This window comes from Heloderma suspectum, chromosome 5 (assembly GCF_057233095.1).
Source record: "Heloderma suspectum isolate Gila_16-S chromosome 5, 16-S_ref, whole genome shotgun sequence".
Lineage (NCBI taxonomy): Eukaryota > Metazoa > Chordata > Lepidosauria > Squamata > Helodermatidae > Heloderma > Heloderma suspectum.
The window spans coordinates 100,429,904-100,442,229 of record NC_139462.1 but is presented as its reverse complement, the minus strand read 5'-3'; the positions used below and the strand labels follow the sequence as shown (position 1 = coordinate 100,442,229).

Genomic DNA, 12,326 nt, shown 5'->3' with positions numbered 1-12,326 from the left:
GAGACGGGGTGGTCCTCCCTGGCCTGAATTTCGCCGGGGAGGGATGGGGCGCCTCCCCCCCGGCCTGAATTTCGGCCGGGCGAGGCAGGGTGCCTCCCCCCCTCACCTGAACTTCGGGGGGAGAACCGAAGCGCCTCCCCCCCACCGCGAAGCAAGCTGCAGGACAAGGTAAGTCCCTTTCGTCCATCCCTACCGGTGGCACAGATGGAGGTGAGTCCATCCATCCCTACTTAGTTGTTTCCCTGTCCCTTAATCTCCATCAGCCTTCTCCTGTCTGGTGCCCTCCAGATGTGTTGTACTACAACTCTTATCAGAATGCCTCCTTCTGCTGGGGAATATGGGAATCATAGTCCAACATACCTGGAGGACGCCAGAGTGGGAAAGGCTGTTCTACATCTTTGACTACTCCCCAGTGAGAGGCAGCAGGGAAACACATGATGTGGCAGTGTGCCAGCACTGTTTAAGGGAAACTACATATTTAAGGAGAGTGGAAAGTACCCGCCATGGGCCTACCATTTTCAACCAGTGCCCTGTATCCACTGTAATGTGCACATTCACCCTGAGGCAACTCTTTGTGTCGTGATCATTTGTAAAAAGACAATGCCCAGAGCTTAAACTTATCAAAAATTCTCACTTGCCCCACGGTTCCTTTTCCCAGATTTTTAGTGTGTCTCTGTGTGGATTATGGTAGCTGTTGGCAAAATAGCCTTTGTTGGATCTGTTCAATAATGGATATTGACGGCCATTGCTCTTGACAGAGACAGCTCTCTGCAAAACAACCACTAAGGAAAAGGCAACAAATATGCCCCATTAATAAATAAACAATACTAATAAATCAGAAGTGCAGTCGGTGTTAGAGTAAGTTTTTCTGCAGATTGCTCTAGATATGTTAACCTATCCAGTAGTAACATCTTGATAACTGTCTGCCTGTCTCCACCATACTTAAGAGTCACTCAGGCATTAGAATGTTTTGCAAAAACATGACTACAATATGCTCTTTTACCACCACCACAGATCTTTAAGCAGACATGTCTCTGGACAATTTGCATATGGCCCAGGATTTATAACAGATGCTTCAAAAATAGTTGATTGATTTTCTACTGTTGACATATTTCACTTTCATTTCGAGCATTACTTGTTGTCTTGGGTTGACTAGCAATGGTGATCTGATCTCTTATTATGGAAAAAGGGTGAAGGAATCCATATAATGGCTTTTTAAAGGATTAATTAAGTGCTTTTTGTAGAGCAACATATAGGCTTTTTAAAACCATACTTGCTTGCTCTGTTCTGCTTAATGCTGAACACAAAACATGCAATACCTTTTCAAAAACCAACAAGCAATGGTTTTTATTAATGTTTTTCAAAACTTCAAATTTCTGGAAGCTATTGCATGGGTTTAAGTCTCTGCGAAACCAGACCTCCACCGGGTAACACAGTTTATTTTGATCTCAGTTGAAAATGCCAGGAGGGATAATAAGAATAGCTGGAATGCACAAACTGTTCCTAGAGTTTGGTCAGACAACTGGTGTGACGTGCCATTCTCTGTGTGGACAAAGAGATTAAACCAAAACAATGCAACATCCATGCATATTTGTGTTTGCTAAAATAAAGTTTGGGGCTCTCTAAAATGACTACAGCCATGCTAAACAAGCTACGATCATTATATGTGCTCCCACCTAGTTCTGACATCAGTCTGAGGTGCTTCCCAGAACACCTCATGAAATAACACAAGAAGAAATGGACAAGGTTGTACAAATATACACACAACAAATCAGGAAAAGCAATTATACTTCTACATAACATTACTCAGATAACCAAACTGAAACCCTCCATAACATGTAGCAAAACACTGTATCAGGACATTGTCACATGGTGCGATTTTCCACTAATGGCAGTCCATTTCAGTGGAATAGAGCTGAGGAAATGTGCAACATGATGAGGTGAGGACGTAAAGGGTTAATACACATTACAGAAGGGAGAACTTAACACATGGATGTCATTTTCAGCAGTAGCCCTGTGTTTCTTGTAGTGTGTAGTACTGCCTAGGGCTGTGCACGGACACCCCGCTCTGCTTCAGATGCTGCTTCAGATCTTCTGAAGTGGCCCCACGCCACCTCGGACTGATTTGGACCCCATCCGCTTTGACTCAGATCCAGATCTGAAGCAAGATTCAGACATCCAAATCACTCATTTTTGACATTTTCCTATTGACTTGCATGGGAAAACACAAATAGCCATAAATTTATGATACATTAATGAAATTTGGAGTAGGGATGGACGAAAGTCCCTTACCTGATCCCGAAGCTTGCTTCGCGGTGGGGGGGAGGCGCTCCATCCCTCCCCCCGAAATTCTGGCTGGGGGGGAGGCGCCCCGTCCTCCCCGTCGAAATTCTGGCCGGGGGGGAGGCGCCCCGTCCCTCCGGCCGTGAAACCTCGTCTCCTGCCGGGACGCAAATGGCGGCGGCCGTAGCCGCCGCCATTTGCGTCCCTGAGGTCAGCCATGATAGGCTACGTAAATGTTTACGTAGCCTATCACGGCTGACTTTGGGAAAAAAAAAAAGCACGTACGCATTTGCATTCCTTATTTTGGCATGTGTAGTCTACGTAAACATTTACTTAGACTACGGAGAAAATAAGGGCAACGCTACGGACTTATTTTCTCCGTAGTCTACGTAAATGTTTACGTAGACTACACGTGCCAAAATAAGGAACACAAATGGTGGCGTCCATGGGCGCCGCCATTTGCGTACGTGCTTTTTCCCCCCCCAAAGTCAGCCGTGATAGGCTACATAAACATTTATGTAGCCTGTCACGGTGTTTTTTAAAAATCTAGCCATGATAGGCTACGTAAATCTTTACGTAGCCTATCACGTTTGTTTGTTTGTTTGTTTTACTTAGAAATGGCGGCGGCGGCAGCCGGTCGGAAGACCGACCGCCGCCACCGAACTGCCGCCGAACCGCCGCCGAACTGCCGCCGGAGCCGCCGCCGCCAGGGACATTCGAGCAAGGTAAGTCCCGTCCTGGGGAGGGGGCGGGGGCGGCAGACCGTTTCTCCATCAATTTCGGGGGGCCGAATGCGCTGGCATTCGGCCTCCCCGTGATTCGTGGAGAAATTCTCTGACATCCCTAATTTGGAGACCTCTCCTGGATAGGACTCCACCTGCCAAATTTCAGACAGTTTGGCCCAGTGGCTTTTGTGCTAGGCTCAAGTAAAATTTGATTTTTCCCCACAAAAACCCTCAAAGCAAAGAGCTATAACAGTTAAGTTTCCACAGAAGTGCTTGAAATGAAATCTGGGCCTCTCCCAGCCCCCGGATGGCATCCCCACTGCCAAAGTTCAGACAGTTTGGCCCACTAGGTTTTGTGCTAGGTGCAGGTAAAAAAACTCTCAAAGCAAAGAGCTATAACTTTTCACTGCTTCCACAGAAATGCTTGAAATCTGGGCCCCTCTCAGCCCCCCTGGAGGGCATCCCAGCTGCCAAATCTCAGACAGTTTGGGCCACATGTTTTTGTGCAAGGCGCAGGTAAAATGTGCTGTTCTCAGAAACTCAAACCAAAGTTCATAAAGGGATAATCAAGTTAGGTGTTGAAGCAGTGAGGAGGTCACTATCCCTAAACTCTGCTGCAAGTTTCTTTGAAGTGTAAATTGTACTACTTTCCCATTCATGGCCAATAACCTCAGGGTCTCTTTGGCTGAATTGCCTGGGAAAACACTGGCTGGTAGGCAGGAAGAAAACAAAGACAGCAACCCTGCCAGGTGGGCACACTGACTTGAACAAAGAGCAGCGAGGGTTGTCTGCTGGACTGGCAGAGGCAAGAAGCAACACAGCAACCCTGCCAGGAGGGCACAACAGCACCTCACGTCCCTGCAGTCAGCCGTGATAGGCTACGTAAATGTTTACGTAGCCTATCATGGCTGACTTTGAAAAAAAAAATAAGATGCCTCATATTGGGCTTGCTGGCTTTGCAACACACAGTGTAGTATTATATTTAAATAATAGCTGTCAGTGTGTAGTCCTTTGCCCACTGTTTTTTGGAAAAGTGGAATGTGGGTACTCCTTTGACACACACTGTTTGCTTGTCCACACAACACAGACAGCACACACACACGAGCAAAAGAAAAGCAAACACTAAACTACAAGCAAAGGAGGGGGCGGGCGAACTATAATACCAACAGAAGAGAAAGGGTTTTTTAATTTGCAGGCAGGGGAGAGATCAAACATGGGAAGGGAAGGAATAGAGCAATTGAGAAGGTGAGGTGGAGGGGAGCCAAGAACAAAGGAAATATAGATATAGATATAGATATAGATATAGATATAGATATAGATATAGGTATAGGTATAGATATAGATATATAGACACACACACACAGAATCAAAGTAAGGGCAAACTAATGGTTGAGGGAGAATTGAAAAGGTGTGTGTGTGTGTGGCGATAAGTGTGTGTGTTGTTGATAAGCAACAACAGTGAAATTTTCTGGATTTTTAAATGAATAAACAAAAATGATCAGTAAACAGAAGGGTGGGGTGGGGACACACTAACATAATTGTCATCACACGCACTTTCTTCGCAGCTTTGTTCTGCCAAAGGAGAGTGGGAGGAGTTAAGGCTTCCTCTGCCATGCCTGGCAGAGGCTGGCACAGTTGCTCCCAGTGGCCACAGCAGAGGCAAGATAGGACGGGAGCCAAGAGAGAAATGCCACAGAGCTTCCCTCTCGGCTCCCGTCCCATCCTGCTGCCTCTGCTGCCTCCATCATTGTACACAATGGCAGCTCCTCAGGGCAGCAGGAGGCTGCTTGATTACCATTGGGTGGCTCGTGCAGCTCAACGAATCATCTTGCTTCTCTCCCTCCAGGGTGCGTGCACCCTACTTTGGAGAATACTGCTCTAGCCAAATAACATTCAGACAGTCCTCTTCTCTCCAGTAACACCACTTCTCTCACAATGAGCAAACAGAGGCTGACTCACAGCAAAGCTCCCTCCCTCCCCCTCCTCCTCCTCCTCCCTCTGCTCTCCCCTTCCCTCGCCGCTCCTATTGTCCGGATCTCTCTCAAATTGATACATTTGGTGCCTCCGAGTCCTCTTGCCTTCTCCCTCCCTCCTCCTCCTGCCTCTCCGCATGATCTTTCAGAAGTTGATAGGGATGTTCGAATCCCACTCACCCGTCCATTCGCATTGGTGGGGGGAGGAAGTCGCTCCGTCCCTCCCCCCGGAATCCTCCCCGGCTGGCTTTGCTCCATGGTGGCTTCGCAGAGCCACCGGCCAGGGCCGGCCACCACAGCCGGAATTCCAGCTGCTGCTGGGCTGCTGAGGCCGCAAATGGCGGCTGCTATGCCAGCCGCCATTTGTGTGGCTGCCAAGCCGTGATAGGCTACGTAAGTATTTATGTAGCCTATCATGGCAAAAGGAAGCCATGCAAATGACAGCCGCTACGACAGCCGCCATTTGCTGCCTCAGCAACCCGGCAGCGGCTGGGAGACCAGCCGGAGCTGCCGCTGATGCATCCACCACCGCCAGAGCCTCCGCCGACGCCACATCCACCACCAGGTAAGCTCCGTTCCAGGGGGATTCCATGGGGTGGAGGGTGGGAGGCCATTCCCCCACAGATTCGGGGGGGGGCAGATTCTAAAGAATCCGGCCTCACTGGAGTCCGTGGCGGAATTCTCTGATATCCCTAGAAGCTGATACATTTTGGAGACAGCCTGTCTGGTCTGGTCAGAAGACATAAGAAGAGCTCCAAATATACGAGGCAGACAAGGCGCCTCATAGCTGACACGCTTCGGTTCGGGGCACCTCAGTGCTGTTCTGATCTGCTTTGCAGCAAGATGAGGCACCTCTGAATCAGCCTGCTTCACCTTGTTATTCGGGCTTCAGACCAAAGCGGTGCACAGCCCTAGTACTGCCCTTACACAGATTTCCACCATTCTTTGTGTTAGAAAGGCAGATCCATCCCCATAGTGGAGTTGCTAGACTTCTTAATTTCTTCTTTCATTAATCCCAAAAGAAGACACGTGGGGGCGGAGAGGGGAAAATGCTATTCATTAATCAATCTATCTACCCATCTTGCAATTGTCCTTCTGTATACTGAAAACTAGAGACCAAGGTAGGCTTACATCACACAGTTCTTCAAGCTTTACCTATGACTGCTGAAAAAGTGTCTTTACTCAGGCTACAGAATGTGAGACTCAGCAACACAGGAAATCAGAAAGTATTTCCAATCAGACACTTAAGGGCATGGGGAAAATTGGTGTTTTGCTTTTCAAGGCAAAATAAGTAATTTCAAGATATCATGAAACCTAAGGTCAAAGTCATCAAGGCTCTCGACCATCTCTGATTACTAATGAGGCATGTTTAAATGAAAATGGTTATAATGCAGTTCACAACCCCTACATTGGCACAAGACTAAATAAATTATTAGAGAATTATCTCCTGAATTGGCCCACAGAGAAAGATGTTGAAATGTCCCCATTAAATATTTGCCAAAATAATCAAATGAAAGGAGACTGAAGGGGCAATGGTGGCCCAGCCTCTCTAAAGCATTAGAAGTATAATGGAGGAGAGAAAACAGATTTGCAAGAGAAGACACAGGGAATCTTGAGTAGATAAGGAGAACTTGGTTTTTTTTCTAGTGCCTTGGTACACAACTATGCAACTATCCCAAGTCTTGTGGGAAGCTTGCTAGGAGGACAGGCAGATGGCAGTGCAACTCTGGGATCCTTGTTTTATGTAGCAGAAGTGCTGGGACCTATTGTCCATCAGTGGGTGGGGCAGTGTCTATTTGGCAAGTGTGCTGTTTGCAAGTGGAGTAGGGCCCAACAGGACAACATGCTTGGTTTTAATGGGCTCCTCTTGTTTTCAAGTTCCTCATGGTAATCAGTATGTGTATATTGTGAATGAGCATAGACCTAGGGCATATGAAACCACTGCCAGTCAAGGACGACACTTATGTTTGTCTGAGTCCTAGATCATGCACTTACTTGTAGGCACCAATCCTCCTTGCATATATATATATGTCTCTCTTTCAACCCTGAATGTAAAATGCCTATTGGCCACCAAGCCATGTTCAAGGGTATGTAATTGTCATACAAAGCCCTAAACAACTTGGGACCAGGATATCTAGCAGACCATTTTCCCTTATATACATCCAGCTGACCTTTAAGATTGTCAAAGGAGGCCTTGCTGTAGGGATGTTGGAGAAATCCATTTGGGGGGTGGAGTTTGATGAGTTTTCCTAGGCTTAGCCCACTGGACTTTGTTTCAGTTCCCGCTATGGCATCTGACTTGATCTGCAGCGAGTCAGGCCAGTTTGCAGATTTCCCAGGAATTCTGCACAATTTGGGGGGAAGGTGCACAATTTTCTGAGCAATCGACACAAATTACAGCCGAATTTGCACAAATTACACACATTGCCCCTGAATTTGTGTAATTTGTGAAAATTACACCTGAATTTGCATAACTTGTGCAAATTTGGCCATAATTTGCAAAAATTGCAGAACTTCACCCCCACCCCACCCCCTGCACAAAAACATTTCTGGAGTTTGGGGAACAGCCTGCAGCTTGGCTCATAGATATAAATCAAGTTATACACGCCATGGAACTCCATCAAGCCAAAAAGAATCAGATTTCCCAGCAACAGACATCCCTCCTTGCTGGTCATCCAAAAATCAACAAAATGTTGCCACGTAATACCTCGATGGCAGGCCTTCTTGGCAGTGACACCCACCCATTGGAAAACCTGCCCCCATGCAGTTCTGGAGCCAGAAAATGTGGTGTGTTTCAAATTTCACTGGGACCTGTGAAAACCAGAGATATGCACCCATCAACTCCCATCCTTTCCTCACATCAGGAAAGAAAGAGAATCCCATTGTCTTCTTTCTTCCCTTAATGTCTGACACCTAAAAATCCATTTTCCAACATCCATGAGTAATCTTGGGGAAAAAAAGACTTGTTTTGTTTTAGGGTTACTACATACCACTACTACATTACTACATCCTGAGAGAAAAAAGGGTAAAAACAGCAACCCAAATTCATAGAACAAGCAGTGAGGAAGGAAAGAGGATTCATTCCATCCTTTCTGCTCTGAAGAGCAATCCCTCTTCCCCTTTTCCTCCCTTCTTTCTCCCCTTCTTTCTCAGAGAAGGAACTCAACAGAGCTTCCCATCACTTCACAAGTCAGCAGATAAGGAGAGGTAAATCTTTGCATCATCTTCTATTTCCTTCTCTCTTTTCCTCTGTTGTCCTAATATTCCACCCAATACCAAATTCCAAAACCCCTAGGCTTTAGCTATTTCTCCATCTACTTTCTCCCCAAACTGTGCATTTGCTCTAAAACCCTCTCACAATCCCGCCAAAAAGTATTGTTACTCCCCCAGTAAAAATATCAAGCTGAAAGTTCCTTCTCCTCCACACACACTTTCTCTCCTTTCTCCATGATCAGCTACACACACACACACACACACACACACACACATGATTTTCTATGCATCCCAGTGTACTTCACTATTGACGTTAAATGCTTGTCTCTAACCTTCTGAGTGTTAATGTATAATTCAAATTCCCCAAATGTATGTATAGTTCTAATTCCCCTGATGTGTAATTTTAATTCATTTTAAATTCCTCTTTAATAAATCAAAGAATTGCTTTCAAAGACCTTGTTTCTGGTCTTTGACTCCCTCAGCTTTTGGGGGTACCAGGTTTTCCTAAGCACCCAGAGTTCAACCCCAAAAGATCCCTGGTTTAGATGTATGTGATATGTACGTCCATGTAAATTAAAGCACACTTCGTAACAAGCCCTATTGAAAATGCTCGTGTTCACCCAGGCTTTTGCTGGCTTGTAATTAACTGAATCATGCTGCTCTGTCTTACTGCATCTTCCATTCCTCTGCACTACTATTGTAATTGTTTTTAATATTATATTTTTAATATTGTATTTTAGATCTGATTTTAATATTTATATGTGAACCACTTAGGGATGATATTATATTTAGTGGTATGTAAGTATCACAAACAAACAAACAAACAAACAAACAGGGCAGGGGATTACAGGGAGGTCCAAGGGAAGTTGTGCCACCTCCCTTCCTTTCTGAGGAGTAAGGTGATCCTCCACACTTACATGCCTCTGCCTCCCCTTAACTTGTAATTAAACTGGATGCTAGGACATAAATGCTTACCTAATCCTGAAGGTTTTCTGAACTGAGCCCCCAGGTTCACTACTGTAATGATCCCCTAGGTAAGGAAAGCCAGCGTGGTGTAGTGGCTAAAATGTTAGACTAGGACTGGGGAGACCGAGATTCAAATCCCCACCCAGATGCGACGCTCATGGGGTGACCTTGGGCCAATCACCATCTCTCTGCCTGACAGCGTTGTTGTGATGATAACATTGTGCGGAGACAGAAACCATGTATGCTGACTTGAGCTCCTTGGAGGAAAGGTTGGACATAGAAATAAAGAATGTGATATTTAACTAAATAGGGGTGTTGAACTTCAGGCCCACAGGCCAAATCCAGGCAACTATGGGTCTCAATCCAGCTCTCTGGGGTTCACCAGATGGCCACGCCCCCTTTCCCTGACTGCTAATCCCTCAGTGGTTTCCTGACTTTCGCATGTCCCCCCCCCCCCGCCATTCTAAAAGGTTGACGTGCCTCTCCTGAGGCTGAGTTATTGGCCGGGAGAGGTTCAAGCTTCAATAGGTTGGTATTTTTGGCACCACCCCTTTTGCCCTCAGCCCCGCCCCCCACTGAAAAGCAGCCCCTGAGAGCATCTCCAAAGTGTAATTCAGCCCTCAGGCAGAAAGAAGTTCCACATCTCTGAATTAAAACAAAACAAAACAGAACTTCCAGAAAATAAATACTCTGTACTGTAGTCAGGCAAAATTCTGGAGCTTCCCAGTAATTGCTGGCAACAACTTAAATAACAGTAGGTGAAGTTTAATGGGAAATAAAACCAGAGTCTAGAGAACCAAGTATGACATGGCACACAATAGCAGTGACCCACCGCATTAAAGACAGATTTTTTTTTTTTAAATCAACCTTAATAGCATAAAGTGTTTTCAGTATCAACGCATTTAAAAGGTCATTTAACATAACACTGCACAGCAATTTCATCCAAAATGCTTTCATAAACACAAATTAATACTCCAGAGGACATATATTAATCAAAGGTGAAAGCTCTGACAACCCGACAAGTTCAAAATTTTGAGATGAATTGAAGAGACATACTTAGTTTGTTGATGCTTTTTCACTGAACTGGCTTCCGTTAGATGATAAATGGGTCTTACGGAAGAAATGTGTGAAAAGCGCATTGGCACCTTCAGAAAGATTTTCTTGGTAATACATTTAGTGATGTCAAAGTATCGACTTGGCTCAAGCTAGATGGATTGTGGAGGGGGGGGCAAACAACAGGGAAGACTCTTGCCTTTACATCCTGCTTCTTGTGTGCTAAGGATCTGGCGGGCCACTGTGAGAAGCAAGGCTAGATGGACTCAAGGCTCTCCTGTAATAAGAGCATGTGTGTTTTCCATAAATAGACATTAAGGATGTACATAACCTATCCCTTTATTTTCAGAGTTTTCTGCTCTGCCTCCCCAGTTTCTCAGATTATTTATTAATGAATTACTTATTTTGTACATTTATAGACTGCCGGGCGGTTTACAGGTGAATTGAAAAGATAAAACAGAAAACAACAGACAGTGATTCAAAAAACAAGAACTGCATGTAATAAAAACAAGATAAGGCCAGGAAAAAAAATAGGGATGTCAGAGAATTCCGCGACGGATCTCGGTGAGGCCCAATGCCAGTGCATTGACGGCAAAAAATAAGGAACGCAAATGGCGGTGGCCGTAGCCGCCGCCATTTGTGTATGCTTTTGTTGTTGTTGTTGTTACCCAGAGCCCTGTGTGGCCGGAAATCCGGCTGCAGACAGCCCTGGCCTGGGCCTGGCCGGCTGCTCCGCAGAGCCGCCATGGAGCACATCCGGCCATTGAGGATTCTGGGGGGAGGGACAGAACGCCTCCCCCCCATGAACAGAATCCGCGAAAAGGTAAGTAACTTTCGTACATCCCTAGAAAACACACACACACACACACCCCCACACACACACACACACTGTTCTTAAAATGCCAGGGAGAATAAAAAGGTCTTCACCTGGTGGTGCTGAAAAGACCACAGTGCAGGCACTAGGTGAGCCTTTCTGGGGAGGACATTCCACAGATGGGGTGCCACCCAATGAAAAGGCCTGGTGTCTTGTAGCCATCTGCCTTGCATCATTTGGCAGGGCTACCTGGAAGAGGGCCTCAGACTATGAGCTTGCATATCCTTGGAAAGTCTGCAGAGAGTCCTGGATATCCTCTGAGCATGTGGGATTTTTGTTTCTTCCATGAAAAAGCAGTTGTGCATGCTGATGTGCATTGCACAGTGAGCTGACACATGGATGTTAACTAGTTGTGGCTGGGATGTGTAGTGAGAGTAATGCTGAGCTGACAGGCATACACAGTTAGAAGTGCATTGCCATAGACATTTAGGGTGCAATCTTATCCAGATAGGCAGCTGCCTCCGAACTCGGAGGCAACCGCCCAGCCAATGCAGGGCAGGAGAAGCACGGAGGGAATTGTTCTCTCCACGCTCCTCCTGCCCTGCATTTTTGGCTAGACAGCCGATTGCGGCTGTCTAGCCGCGGGAGCACCGAGTGGGGAAGGAGGCTGCTGTACGACACATTGGATGTGTCGTACAGGCATTTCCGCCCTCCCCACCCCAGAACGCCCCCCAGAATGCCCCCCAGAATGCCCCTTTTCAGCTGCTCCACAATCCTCTTGTGAGCGCAGAGGACGGGGCTGTTCTGAAGTGGGGGGAGGTCGGTTATCCAGGACCCGACCTCGGAGTGCAGGCTCCGAGGTTGGTTCCTGGAAAACCAGATGTCCTATGGCCGTCCAGCCACTGTCTAGCAGCCATAAGATTGCTCCCTTGGCTTGTTTTTTTCCTTCTCTGCCTAGCTTGTGCAAGAGTTCATGTATGAAGCGAACACTTCCCCTCACACTCAACCCACAAACAAAATGTAAATTAGATAGCTTCAGAAGGGTTTGGAATACTTGTTTGCCCTAGTAGCGGAACAATATTCTATGTTGGCAATAGACACTGATGGATTACCACAGTGTCCCTGCATAAACTCATAAGACTATTATTCCCTGGGCTTTTGGCTCAATATTTTTTGCAGAATGGGGAGTTGGTATTCGCTGTTTTTTGCTGTGTCTGTGAAACAAATATGACAGTGCACACAAACTTTCTTCTCCACCCCCTAAATCTAAAGGATAGACTGAAAGTAGGGTGTTGATGC

The 12,326-nt window shown here is 46.3% G+C and overlaps 1 long non-coding RNA gene across 1 annotated transcript in view; it reads right to left on the bottom strand.

Annotated features, from left to right (window-relative positions):
* Positions 1-12,326, bottom strand: part of LOC146344196 (uncharacterized) — a 98,964-nt gene that overhangs the window by 35,273 nt on the left and 51,365 nt on the right. The window lies entirely within an intron of this gene.